A 14,149-nucleotide genomic window follows, 5' to 3' on the forward strand; every position below is an offset into this window, starting at 1 on the left:
GGGTAAGTGAAGAGTTCATCCTCATTTCCTTCCTTTCTAAAAATACACTTTACTCACCCCAAAAAATCATAGCGAGTACCTTTTGCAATAACCTGCCACATGGTATTGTAGTAGCAGACCAACATCAACCCTTTCTTGGCACCGCCAGAAATTTTACATGGTCGCAGACATGTACTTCTTTGTATGTATCCTCACTTGTCAAAGTTTATTTTAAGGGTAACATGGAACACTTCACAGCTAATTTCATGCCTTATCAGCCACAAATTACAGGTACTATTATACCACCACCTCAGATTCAATCTCTGCCAAACGTGGAGTCTTACTGACTTAAATTCTGTATCAGCACCTTTACCAGAAGTTGTTCATACGTTCAAGTTATGCTGATCTTCCACCATATGTACCTTACCTACTCCCATGCATGATATAAACAAGGATGTCGAATCCCATCCTTTTAAAACACAGGGATTATATTTGGATCCTGGTAATCTATCTGAAAAGTTTCAAAATCCAAGATTTCATTACCAATCAAGCTGATCCTGCTGTGAATCAACTTAACTCTTCTTTGAATTCTACAATACTTTCATATCATAAACCAAGCCTTGAATCAAGTACAGTACTTCGTCATATGGCCATATCAATGAAGTCTCACATTATGGCTATTTTCCGCTCGGAAATATGTCCAGACACAACTAGTCCCTTCTCAACAGCTTCTCAACCGCCTGTATCCTGAAATTTACTCCTGAAATTTCTACTCATTAAAGTCAATTTTGCCTTTAACACATACTTAGAATGAGAACATTTTTGCAATGCCCTTCACAATTATTTTCCATCCTATGACATACGCCTACATGCTAACCTCAGCAATGAATTAATTTGTCAATATCAATACCCTACTGAGTCTACTCAAGATTATTTAGATTCAATCATAACCTTTCGTGATGTTTTGCCATCCCAACCTTTAAACAATTAATTAATCCCTTTGTCCCACCTACTACCATTTCACATTAGTATAGCATAGTATAGCATAGTAATGCTTCTTACTATGCTGTTGATGTGCATTCCCACGTAAAAAGATTTCACGCACAGGCGTCATTTGGAGAGCAACATCATCTGTTCAATATTAAAGTCCTGCGGCGATCGGCAAGTTGCGACGGGAGCAGGATAGTGTAATCTGGGAGCTCCTAGTGATGAGTCGGCACGTAGGCGGCGAGTGTGTGATCGCCGTTTTGCTCAAGGACAGACTGTAGAGCAACTCGTGTGCTACACCCGTGACTGAGCAGTCCTGTTTAGGATCCCCTCTGCTCACCCTGAATGGGGAGGGGGCTATAAAAGGTGCCCTAAACATAGGCAGTCTAACTTCTCACCTGACTGGATTATCGCGTTCAGTGGGTACACCAATTCACGGTAGAAACAAAAGAAAGATTTGCAACATGAATATAGCTACCTGGAATATTCGTACTCTGATGGACACTGATGTAGATAACCGTCCAGAGCAACATACAGCAAGAATAAGTCGTGAGTTGAAGAAATACAACATTGATATCACTACTCTTAGTGAAACTAGGCGTGCTGGAAAAGGACAACTCAAGGAACATGGCGGTGGCTATACATTTTTCTGGAAAGGAAAAGATGAAAACGAATTAAGAATTCATGGAGTAGGTTTTGCAATAAAGAATGAGCTCATTCACAATCTTGAAGAGTTCCCATCTGGAATTAATGAAAGACTCATGACACTCCATCTGAAACTCAAGAACAACCAAAGAGCTACAATAATTAGTGCATATGCCCCAACACTGAAGTCAGAAGATGATCAAAAAGAAGCATTCTATAACCAACTTGATGAACTCCTGTCGAATGTACCCAAGTCAGAGAAGCTTATTCTGCTGGAAGACTTTAATGCTCGGGTTGGCAGAGAATCATCACTTTGGCCTGGAACTATTGGTAAAGAGGGTGTAGGCAAAATCAACGCCAATGGAACCCTTCTACTCACGAAGTGTTCTGAATATGATCTTGTCATTACAAACACACTCTTCTGCCAGAAGGATAGATTTAAAACAACATGGCAACATCCCAGATCAAAGCACTGGCACTTAATCGACTACATTATTGTCCGCACCAGAGATAAGCGCGATGTTCATATAACCAAAGTTATGACCAGTGTTGCTGATTGCTGGACCGACCACCACTTAGTTCGATCTGCGATGGCTATACAGGTTCCTCCAAAACGGCGGATTCAGAGGAAGGCGATAAAACACAAACTAAATACTGAACAACTTAGGAACAACAGTATCAAATCTGCCTATCAAGAACTATTGGCTGATAAAACTTCCAAATGAATACCCAGAAGATATTGAGCAGCACTAGTCATTATTAAAATCAGCTATTATAGCAGCTGGCAAAGAAGCAGTTGGTGTTAATAAGAGGAAACATCAGGATTGGTTTTACGAGAACGACAAAGAAATATATGACCTAATTGATGAAAAGCGGAAAGCCTACAACGCGTGGCAAAATGATCCAAATTCATTTCCCAAGAAACATAGATATCAACAACTCAAAACTGAAGTGCAGAAGAGATGCAGGATGATCAAGAATGAATGGTGAATAGCTAAATCAAAGAAAATGGAGAATTTAATCACCTCCAACAACACTAGTGCCTTCTTCAGCGCTACCAAAGCAATTTATGGTCCCTCTACCAAAGGTCTTAATTGTCTAAAATCCAAAGACGGTACTGAAGTTCTTAAAGACGCTGACTCGATAGCTTCCCGTCGGAAAGAACTTTTTCAAGACCTCCTGAACAGAAACTCACATGTCGAGGAAGATGTGTTTGCTGATATTCCACAACAGCCAATTCAAGATCACTTAAGGCTTGGTTTCTCAGAACTGACGCATGCGAGGTGCAAGGCCGACACTGCGTACTTTCGTCCCAATGACGCTACGAGGCTCGTGGTTTCCCAGGCTGTGAAGCGGATCAGTTGCCGAGCACATGTCTTGTTCATTGGATCTCGCAGCCTGTGCGCTACTGTTGGAAGAGGAAGCGGATTATGTGTCAGTACTGGAGGGTTTTATTCACCCCTATAGAAGTATCAATGAAAACTGTTGATGATCTTGTGATGTCAGCCTGTATCGTCCACAACCTTCTCCGGAATGAGCGAATTCCTTGCCCAAATGAACACTTTAGTGGCAATTTGGAATTAACAGAAGAAAACATGATTCCTCTGGCAGCTGACAATGGAGGTAATTCTACACATGATGCTTTCATGATAAGAAACAGCTTCAAGAAATATTTTTGTAGCAGGGAGAGAGAATCGGTATGACAAAGAGAATATGCTAACAGGGTGGAGTGAAAGTTTTTTTTCTAACAGACAAACATGTATTTGTTTACCTATAGTTTACTTTTTCTGTGACCCAATTAGCATAATAACGGAATGAACATCATTATTAAAATAAAACATGTGATTTTATTAAATGAACAATACTGAACTCAAATTTTGTAAAATTATATATATTAGCATATTTGATATTAAAGTAATGGATTTATTTTATGATTTTATATTTCTAAATCTGTTAATTATTTAATCCTTTGAAACTGAACTCATTATATTTGTTATAAGTAACATAAATAATAATAATAATAATAATAATAATAATAATAATAATAATAATAAACACCCTACCACCGATCCACAGAGGCAGCTACCACATCAATGAAAAAACAAAGAATCCCAAGAACGGAGTTTCCAAATGACAGTAAATTAACATTAATCGTCTGGTAACTCCGTTTTTGGAGTTTCTATTTTTACGAACTCTTTCCTTCTCAAGACCATCGTATAATACATACAACTAGCAACATTTATTAGCTGTTCTATCCAACTTCAGTGATATAACTTTCCATAAGTTGTCTTTCACAACGGTGTTTTTGTAGCTCTTGTGTTAACTTACAGCACTGGGTGCATTCGAACTTCTTCAATCAGTTCCTCGTCCACTTTGTCCATAAAGCTCATCGTGTTGCTTAAAACAGTAAAAACAAGAACAGAAACAATGTCGCCTCGAACTGCTGTCGCCTCGCACAAATCTGGCCAGACGAATCAGTGCGCAGTGACGCACACTGCGCACCGCGCAGCTTGAGAAACCACTTGCATAAGCTTGTGTAGTCTGGATTTGTGCGAGGCGGGCCTCGCACCTCGCATGCGTCGGTTCTGAGAAACTAAGCCTTTAGGTGAAGTCCCTTCTATTCAAGAAATTGAGAAAGCCATTCATCAGCTGAAGAATAAAAAGGCACCCGGACAAGATGGAATTCCAGCCAAGCTCTTCAAGGAGGGTGGTTCTTTGCTAATTCAGCATACACACATGTTGATTGTGAAAATATGAAACATGGGAACAATCCCTGCTGATCTACGGGATGCTTCCATCATCACTATCTTCAAGAAAGGGGATAAGACTCTGTGTAACAATTATAGAGGAATATCATTACTCTCTGTTGCAGGAAAAATTCTTGCTAGAGTGTTGTCTATTCGTCTACTACCATTGACTGAAATGTGCCTACCAGAAACTCAGTGTGGTTTCAGGCCAAACAGAAGTACAATTGATACGATTTTCAGTGCAAGGCAAGTGCAGGAAAAGTCTAGAGAGCAAAACCAACCCTTGTACATGGCTTTTATCGATCTTGTCAAGGCGTTTGATTCTGTTAATCGAGAAGCTCTGTGGAGAATTCTAGCTCTGATCGGATGTCCAAACAAATACATACAGATACTCAGACTGCTACACGACGGCATGTTTGCTACTGTTCTTTCTAATACAAAACCAGGAGACCCTTTCTGTATTTCTACTGGAGTCAAGCAAGGTTGCGTAATTGCTCCAACATTGTTCTCATTATTTGTTGGAACTATACTACACCTTGTGGATGATAAACTGCCATCAGGAGTAGAACTTCTGTATAGAACTGATGGAAATCTGTTTAATATTAACAGACTGCGAGCTAAGACCAAGGTGTCCTCAGTGTCAGTTATAGAGCTTCAGTACGCAGATGACAATGTTATCTTAGCCAACACAGTGGAAGATCTGCAATCAATCCTCAATGCTTTTAATCAAGCATATGAAAGTATCGGACTGGAAATTAATATCGATAAGACTTAGATCCTTTACCAGCCGGCGCCTAATTCCAATAAGAGAACTCCAACTATTACAATCAATGGCCAGTCTCTGCAAAACGTAAATAATTTTCCTTACCTTGGAAGCCATCTCTCGACATGTGCAAACATTGATGCAGAAATCCAATATCGTTTAAGATGCGCTAGTGCAGCTTTCGGTTGTCTCCTAAGAAGAGTGGCAATCATGATATCAGTGTGGGAACCAAACTGTACGTTTACAATGCTGTTGTAATTCCTACTCTTATCTATGGTTGCGAGACCTGGACAACCTACAGGAGAAACCTAAAATGCCTGGAAAAATATCATCAACGATGCTTGCGGAGAATACTGAAAGTTAAACGGCAAGATCGTCGAACGAACATTAGCATCCTCGAGGAAGCCAACACTACAAGCATAGAGGCAAAGATAGTCAGGCATCAGCTACGCTGGCCTGGTCATATCGTCCGCATGCCAGATACACGCCTCCCAAAGAAAATCTTGTACTCCCAACTAAAGAATGGCCAGTGTAACCATGGAGGGCAGCTTAAACGATATAAGGATGTTCTAAAGTATAATTTTAAAAGATGTCATATTGATACGATTAATTGGGAAACTACAGCCGAGGATTGGCCCAAATGGCGTAGCATTGTATACAATGGAGTTGAACATCTAGAAAAAGATAGAAGATCAGAAGCTGAGAGGAGGAACCGCAGGAAAGAACGAGTGAATGTGAGGGATGACATTCTTGCACAACTATCTGCTGCAACTACTAGTGTGTGCTGTCACTGCAATAAAATCTGCGCATCCAGAATCGGACTGTTCAGCCATCTGAGACGACACAATATGTCCAAATGACATTGTATTTATATACTGCATATTCGTTGACGAATAAATGCCTATGATGATGACTACTATTTCTCCAAACCTGCATACTTCGTCCCAATCTCGAAACAGTCAAGTTTTACGAAACCTCCAATTCAATGTTAACAATGTAAGTGCAACGTTACTACGATACAAACGTAACTATTGGAAGTTAAACTTTCCTCTGATAAACACTTATTTTCAATTTGTATACCTGGACGGCATATCTACATTGATTGTGTTTCAAAAAGTGGTTGGACATTGACTCCATTTTCTTTCCGCTCGCATTAAAAATGACTCCACGTCGGGAATAACTTGGTCATGAACTTATTGTGAACGATCCATTCATAGTGGCTTATATCTGTCGCATGCAACTCGTGGACTCTCACGCTTTCTGGCAATGAATAAACTTACTCGCCTCGTGTACGAACTCTCCCGCCAGAGTGCGAGTATTTCGCCACTTCAATCTTTCTGTAGTTGCTAGCTATGATGCGGACACGGCCCATTGTTGGCCTTCAGCAAGGATAAACACGCCTAGGTATGGCTCTGTGGCCTGGAGTGAAGATGAAACCAAATTCTGTGGGTGTCGGATGAGACCGACTTAGGAATCGGAATAAGGGATTATTTTCAAGATTCCTCTAACATTAATAATGTAGTTTTTAAAATTATTTTTTTAATGGTGATATCTCAGTGCGTGGTTTTGCATGGGTAAGTTACGATGGAATACCTCACCGCTCTTATTAAGTACTGATTAATCTAATATGTTGGGTCATGTAATTTTGTCCTGTTGTGCGTCATTTAAATTATTTTCTGGTATTTGTGGTGAAATATTCTGATTTTGTGTCCTCTCTCTATTACGACGTTGGAGCACCATTTTGTTGATTTTAGTATGTATTGTACATTGTTGAGTGCTGTAATTTTAAATTTTTTATTATTTTTAAAATTCTATTTGTTTGTTTTTCTTTTTTCGTTTTTTATTGTCTTTGTGAAATTATTACTGTATTTATAAAAGTTCATGGTTAATGATGTATCAGTAGTCAAAAATTTTATCATTTCTACTTACAACCTTATCTTGCTCAGATGATATTAATATAATCTCTTGAGATTGAGTTCAAAAGCTGTGATGCATTAAATTGGCATTCCCTTGTAAGGGATAATCCTGAGTTGTTTGTTTGTTTTTTGTGAAAATATTACTGTATTTATAAAAGTTCATGGTTAATAATATACCAGTAGTCAAAAATATTCTCATTTCAAGTGACAACCAATCCTTGCTCAGATGAAATTAATTTCATCTCTCTGTTCTACTCCCATTTCGAGAAACAAACTCAGGCTGCCTAATCGGCAGTCATGTGTTATACAGGTCAAACTCTGCCATCACTTCCACAGTCTTCTACTATAATCACTGTATGGTCTTCCATCTATTGCTTTATTATATTCAGGATCTACTACATCTTTAATTAGTCAGTCCTTTTTTCTTAAATTAAAACAAATACACACAAACCTTCAAATTTTTCCTTCTGTCTTACACTGTACGTCAGCTTTAAATAATGTCTTAAAAACCTTGGGAATGGTTTCTCTCAATAATAAAATACAACATTTTTCCTGGCCTATCAATTTCACATTGTTCAGGATTTATCTGGCCCTCTTATATTGGGATATGATCTTTTTATCCACACTGGATTAATCTTGAACACTCGTAAGTATTCTATATCTTTCAATTTCCAACCGAACACACACACATTCCCTTAATAAATTCTCAGGATTAACACTTACAAGGAAATGACAATTTAATGCATCACAGCTTTTGAACTCAATCTCAGAGAGATGAAATGAATGGACTGTTATTGGAATTTTTGGATGTAATACCTCCTCTTCTTGGAACCGCTACTTATTATCAGGCACACATTGATTTGGGTGATCATGTTCCTGTTCGTTCACCCCCATATCGACTTAGTCCTCCTCGCATGCAGTTAAATTAAACCAAATTATTAAGAAGATGCTTGCAGATTCCACTATTCAAATTATTCTTCCCCAGCCTTCTTAGCTGATAAACTGGATGGCAGTTATAGTCTTGTTATGGACTATAGAAAATGATATAGATGTGAATTCCCATAAGGAACCTGAAATATTTGTCCTGAATGAGTACATTTATAATACCTACATGGTTGGTCCGTTATTGGACAATATAAATTTTCCAGCTAACTCATTCCTGGTTGCCAGCGTTTCACCCCAGAGTACTAAGTTGGGCTCATCAGTTGGTAAATAGCACACCTACCAAGACGCATGGCTAGTGCATACCGTGGAGGCCACTGCGTATGCCCAATAACATTTTTTTACATCCCATTAACTACTTTTACAGGTTTCAGAGATGCCAAGGTGCCGGAATTTAGTCCTGCAGGAGCTCTTTTACGTATCAGTACATCTACCGATACAAGGCTGATGTATTTGGGCATCTGAGCCAGGATCGAAACTGCCAAGTTGGAGTCAGAAGACTAGCGCTTCAACTGTCTGAGCTACTCATTATTATTGACATTATACATAATCATAATACCTAAGACAGATACAAGAAAATGAAGAAACACTGAGGCAATCAAAAATTCAAAAGAGTATTTCACAAAATAATGCCCAGATTGTCCAACCACTGTATGGACTGCATTCCACAGGTCCAGAGAATGCCCTTCTTTCACACTTAATGACAATGTGATGGATTGTCTGCATCACCTCACCACAATCGCACCTCGGGAAAGATCGCACACTCCTCTTGTAAAGTGATGAAGCACATCGTCCATGTCCGCTTTGAACCCTGTTGACTGTAGGTCTAATTCAAGTTTTCCACGACAGATCAAAACCAGGAGGGGTGTGCTATACGTTAAATAAAGGCAGCCACTCATAAGAAACTTTGATGCACCAATTGCTGTGACATTCATTTGCAGCACTGAAGTTGCTTGAAAAGAGCCCTCGTGCTGTTTGAATTGGTGGGGATCTAGATTTCAGATGTTGAAATCGACCAACTGTATCACCATGGATAGAAAGAGACTGGTTCATTTCAATTTTTTAGCACTCTCAGGCCAAGCTGTTCATTTCCCCTAGTATAGGAGATTTAATGTGACCGAGTACAGGCAGCAAGAAAAGAGAGGCAGGTTTAACTGTGCCAGTAATAATCCGGATGGTTTGATTCTGGACAACATCAATCTTCCAAACACATGAGCTGTTCATACATACTGTAGAACAATATTCCTCTGCTGAATAAACCAGCTCAACAGCTGAAGGGTTAAGTGTGGAAGCAGAAGCACCCAAGAGGAGCCAGCAAGTTTGTGAAGAATGTAGTTCCTTGTTCTCAATTCAGCAGCACTATCATCACTTACATCCAACATACTTTCCTTCAAGTTGGTTCCATGACTTTCTAATTCACTTGTCCTTGCCAGATTAACTTATTTAAAGTACCATATTTTGTTGATCATGCTTTCTGTCGTATCAAAGGCTTGCTTTCTCAGATATAAGGCAGGTATGAATATTTGCATGTAACGTTACTACGGAGCAAAGGCTATTTATTTACTTGATTTGGATGTTCCCACGTCAGGTTGGTTAAAAGGTGTTCCCTTCCAACATGGTGACTTTGGGATAGGAACGGGCTATGAGTGGGAAGTAAGTGGCCGTGGCTTTAATTAAGATACAGCCCCAGCATTTGCCTGGTGTGGCCAAAAAAAAAAAAAAACTATTATCAATAATAAGACACCTGCATGGTATTTACTTTTCTACTAACATTCAAAATTTACTCAGTAATGTCAAGAAATGAATAATATTTAAATTATTTCTTTTGTTGTACTATGCACATTTGTGCGCACTTCCAATAATAATGTTAAGAAATGGCTCTGTCAAGAGAAAGCACATTACAGAAGCTAAGGCAATTTTCCAAACTGGCACTGTACTACACTAATCTAGGACATTAAGTGCACCACTGCATGCATGTTAAGAAATTGGAAGGAAACGATCCACGCATAAAGACATACAAAACGACATAACGAAAATGATTGATACTACACACGTTCCTTGATTTAAATGTTTAGTGATCAGACTATACGAACTTCAATGATCCAATAATAGTCATTCCAAACGGTATTGCGCACCATGCAAAACTTCATATAATCAACTTTTGGGAAAATGCCAGAACATGAAATATGTCATGTAATAAATTGTCGTCTAAAGGAACAGACAAGGCAATTTTAATACATAAATTGATTTTAAAGTAAAGAAAAGTCGTGTATCTCATTCAAGAGGGATTAAAACAGAAAAACCTACTATTCCCAGAGGCGGACCAAGTTGTCAAAGCAAGTTGTTAAATCTCCTTTCTCCAGCACTTCGAAAGACATCTATCCCGGTAGTATTCTTCTGGTTCATCGAAGATCAGTTATCCAATTCACATTCAAAACGCCAGTGTATGAGCATGAATTCATGGGCAAACTACAAGAAAAACTATACGCTGTTCATACACAACAAAAATTGTACTCATTTGTCATTTGGAATGCCTGGAAGGCCTGGCCTGGAAACTCAAATGGCCTTGACAGGTTCTCAGGCCAAAGAGTTAATTTATAGTAGTACACCGCCGTCTCGATCCTCCTATACTGCCTGCTCTATGCGAGCCTTTTTGCGACTACGCTGCGACAAAATTTCTCCGCTAGATGGCAGACATAGACGCACAATGGTCTAAACTTATTCTAATGACGACAGCCTACAAAACACTATGCAGTATGGTCATATGTTCACTGAAGCTCGTAAATTACATCAGTAATATTAAATATCGGCAATATTACCTGCACGAAGTCGCAGTTGGCCTCTTCATGCACAATTTAAAGATTTTCCTGGACGAAGGCTTGGAGTGGTACCGTACTTTTTGTGTTCTTGCCAACGCAATATGAAATAATAGAGGTCCTACGAACTTGGCTAGGATAATATCTCTAACATTTTCCTGATGTTCTTTGACCTCACACTGTAACAAAACACATTCTGAAAGCTTTTTTTAAATATTTGTTTTAAGTCGCACCGATACAAATGGTTCTAATGGCGATGATGGGATAGGAAAGGTCTAGGAATGGGAAGGAAGCGGCCGTGGCCTTAATTAAGGTACAGCGCAGAATTTGCCTGGTGTGAAAATGGGAAACCACGGAAAACCAACTTCAGGGCTGCCGACCGTGGGGTTCGAACCCACTATCTACCGGATGCAAGCTCACAGCCGCGCGCCTCTATCCGCACGGCCAACTCGTCCGGTATTCTGAAAGGGAACACGTCGCAAGTCCTCGTATTACGCTCATACGCTTGAAGGACTTCGACAATAGGGCACATCAGTTTAAACGAACTCCTGGAGATGCTTCACCAGAGCAACAAAACTAGGTTTTGGGTATCGAACTCCTCCTCTGTCCTGATGTATAATCAGTTCCATTTAGAGGTGTCGAAGCTCTAGGCAGTGAGATGTTGCTGACACAAATGTCACACTCCATCCTCTCTTCAAGAACACGAACCTAGTACCCGCAAGTTAGGATTTGATTTCCTGTTACTAGTTTGATTGGAATATTATCGTCTGGATATCTGAGGTTTTCTACCTAGGGGCTTTACGTCACACCGACACAGATAGGTCTTATGGCGACGATGGGACAGGAAAGGCCTAGAATTTGGAAGGAAGCGGCCGTGGCCTTAATTAAGGTACAGCCCCAGCATTTGCCTGGTGTGAAAATGGGAAAACACGGAAAACCATTTTCAGGGCTGCCGATAGTGGGATTCGAACCTACTGTACTATCTCCCGGATGCAAGCTCATAGCCGCGCGCCTCTACACGCACGGCCAACTCGCCCGGTCTGAGGTTGTCCAAAATGTCTAAACATGAAGGCGTTTTGTGATTGTCCGTCACAATTTTTATCACAAGGAATCCACTATCCTCCACGGCTTTAATCACCTTCTAGAAAAAATCCGCAGCCTTTTTCCAGTCATTCGACCGGGCCAGGAATGGAATGAATGAAGCCCCCATCTAGCAGGGAGGATAGGAATTGTGCCGGCTGGCGAAGCCTGTCGCACCCCTCTGGGGCAATGATTAATGAATGACAGATGAAATGAAATTATATTCGAGAGTGTTTCTAGAATTAAATATGACAGGGAAAATCGGAGTATCCGGAGAAAAACCTGTCCCCGCCTCCGCTTCGTCCAGCACAAATCTCACATGGAGTGACCGGGATTTGAACCACAGAACCCAGCGGTGAGAGGCCGGCGTCTTCCGCCTGAGCCGCGGAGGCTCCATCAAATTCTGAAATAAGGTGTAAAGGCACAGATGCGAGAGTAATCTGAGGATATCCAATTACTTCCTTCATTAGGTCCTTGCCTAGATAAAGCCGACAGCCGCTTTTCTCTCAATTCTCTTCTAGACGGTATTTCATGGAGTCGTATATATTCTGGCTGCGAACAACCTTGCCGAGATTGGCAACATGGTATACAACAGTTGAATATTTCGGGGAAAGAATCTGAAGTTTCAGTTCTACGAAAAATATACCTTGCACGAACGGAAAGAAACAAGTACCAACACCTTAAAATCACTTTCGAAATATCTATAAAAATAACATAATTAATTCATTTCACAGTTCTATTCAAAATATATATCTTGTACGAACGAAAGTGACCAGACACGTTTACTCATTGTACAAAATAACTCAGGTTTTCACACACATTCATGCACCAATAATACTGTGCTACACCCACACTGACAGCGAAGATTGTGCGTCTACTGCTGCACTCTTACGGCGATTTGGAGAACTATTGGTAGTCGCGCCTTCCTGTGTTAAACTAGTGGCATAGAGCAGGCAGTATAAGAGGATCGAGACGGCGGTGTAGTAGTAGCACAGTCTAATATACACAGTCGCGAAGCTCGGCTTATTTTTTTCATCCCAAGGTCTGTCTAGGGAGGTCTGGTCACTCTACCACAATCCTTTGCGGTGGCGGCCATATTGGGTCTCAAAGATCGTTGTTATGTGGGCGTGCACGATGTAATGATGTGAGTTATTACTTGTATTTTGAAAGAAAATGGGATACTGTGCAGCTCCAAATTGTCAAAATAAGACAACTGACGGAATTAGAGTGTTTCGCTTCCCGAAAGTTAAGCAAAGGAGAGCTCAGTGGGTACAAAACTGTAGGCAATGGTAATCTACAGGTAATTCCGTTTTGTGCGCGGTTTTGTGAACTTATACACTCGTATTATTCCTGAATAATACAGTAATATGTTTGTATGAACGATGTTTTATATTTATAGGTCTTATTATGTATTTTCTTCTAGCATAATTTTGAAGAATCGCTATTTGAACTAAGGAGGGCTGATGGATGGAAACTACTCAAGTGGAATTCCATCCCAACAATTTTCAACGTCCCTAATCCACCCAAGTCTTTGACATATGATAGGAAACCTCCCAAAGAAAGGGAACTGTCTTTCAAAACAAGCAAGGAAAGTAACAGGAAATGTGTAATAGTAGTATTGTTGTTTATGAAAATTTCCTTTTCATGCGTCCGGCTCCATGGCTAAATGATTAGCGTGCTTGCCTTTTGGTCATAGCGGTTCCGGGTTCGATTCCAGGCAAGGTCAGGAATTTTAACCGTAATTGGTTAATTTCGTTGGCCTATCTCTTCAAACCAACAATTTGTGTCCAGCTTGTAATCATTACAACAATAATTGTTAATAACAGTCTTTTACGGTACTGTAGTTATTAGTTACAGCTATATTTCATTCACCTTAAATGCCCTATGGAGTACCTTATCTGGCTGGACAAATACTTAAAGATCACAACACTCGCACTAACCAACTACTGTAATTTAACGTACCGTAGCCTAACATAATATCCTAATGTAATCCCTAAAATAGCCTAACCTAGGTTAACTCAACTTAATAGTGACTGAATTTCTATTTCTTAAGGAATCGTGTCTAACAATGGCTGTAATTTTCTTAACCACTATTATTATTATTATTATTATTATTATTATTATTATTATTATTATTATTATTATTATTATTATTATTATTATTATTATTATTATTATTATTATTATTATGTTGCCTGCTGTCATTTCTTGATGGATACAGTACTTTTGCATCCATCTCTTGGCACAGGCCAGAGTAAAGTGTAGCTTCCACCG

The 14,149-nt window shown here is 39.7% G+C and overlaps 1 protein-coding gene across 3 annotated transcripts in view; it reads right to left on the reverse strand.

Annotated features, from left to right (window-relative positions):
* The window catches only part of LOC136871849 (uncharacterized), a 171,283-nt gene extending 160,729 nt beyond the window's left edge, over window positions 1–10,554 (reverse strand). Inside the window, exon 1 of one of the 3 annotated variants that reach the window (XM_068227226.1) lies at window positions 10,073–10,214. The gene's annotated coding sequence lies outside the window, so the exon portion shown is untranslated. Of the gene's footprint in view, window positions 1–10,032; window positions 10,215–10,286 lie in introns of those variants that run through there. The other 2 variants (XM_067145479.2, XM_067145478.2) reach the window with 2 other exon arrangements.
* Between the last annotated feature and the right edge of the window lie 3,595 nt (window positions 10,555–14,149).

The sequence above is a fragment of the Anabrus simplex genome, chromosome 4, assembly GCF_040414725.1.
Source record: "Anabrus simplex isolate iqAnaSimp1 chromosome 4, ASM4041472v1, whole genome shotgun sequence".
Taxonomy (NCBI): Eukaryota; Metazoa; Arthropoda; class Insecta; order Orthoptera; family Tettigoniidae; genus Anabrus; species Anabrus simplex.